This window comes from Phytophthora parasitica, assembly GCF_000247585.1.
Source record: "Phytophthora parasitica INRA-310 unplaced genomic scaffold supercont2.82, whole genome shotgun sequence".
Classification (NCBI taxonomy): domain Eukaryota; phylum Oomycota; class Peronosporomycetes; order Peronosporales; family Peronosporaceae; genus Phytophthora; species Phytophthora nicotianae.
The window spans coordinates 97,379-98,065 of record NW_008649068.1 but is presented as its reverse complement, the minus strand read 5'-3'; positions in this window follow the sequence as shown (position 1 = coordinate 98,065).

Here is a 687-nt window from a genome sequence, read left to right as displayed (position 1 = left end):
CATCCTCCTTTAGGCTGGACGAACCCCCACAACGCGTTATCGATCATGCGTTGGTATATCATAGGAGCGTTCTTCAACCGCGAAGTCCTACAAAATCCCCGATATAGATCTGCTTTTTGGTAAGAACTGCGTCTTAACATGTATGAAACGGACGTGAACGAGCGCATGCTGCAGTACTTCATGCTATGAAACGAATTGATGGAAGAACACGGCCTAGTGATTTGTTTTGAAGGTCAGCACGGCCAAAAAGAAAAGTGTACGCTGATTATTGAGTCACTGACGCCCAGTGAGCTCAAAGCAGATGTGCAAACTGCTATTCGTTTCCAATCGACGGAGGCGCGTAGTGACGAGTTAAAGCTCCATGACCTGATCTTGGAAAAGGCGTTGGAGCAGGATCGAGACTTTCGCCGTCGCAAACGTTCATGCAACGAGGAGAGGTCCGCTAGGTCTGAAGAAGGTGCCCAAGCTACAGGATCAGAGGAGTTTGAGTGACCAGCATGGCCGTCGCCAGCGTGGCCCACACGAAAGCCGTAGCAGGGGATGTCAATCGAGCGACACGATCTGTAGTAAAACAGGACTCAGAGGAGAAGCGACCTCTCGTACCGAAAGACGGATGTCTTAAATGCAGTGGGCCACACAATGTGTCGAATTGCCCAACTGCGTCTCCAGAGGAGAAGAAAGAATTAC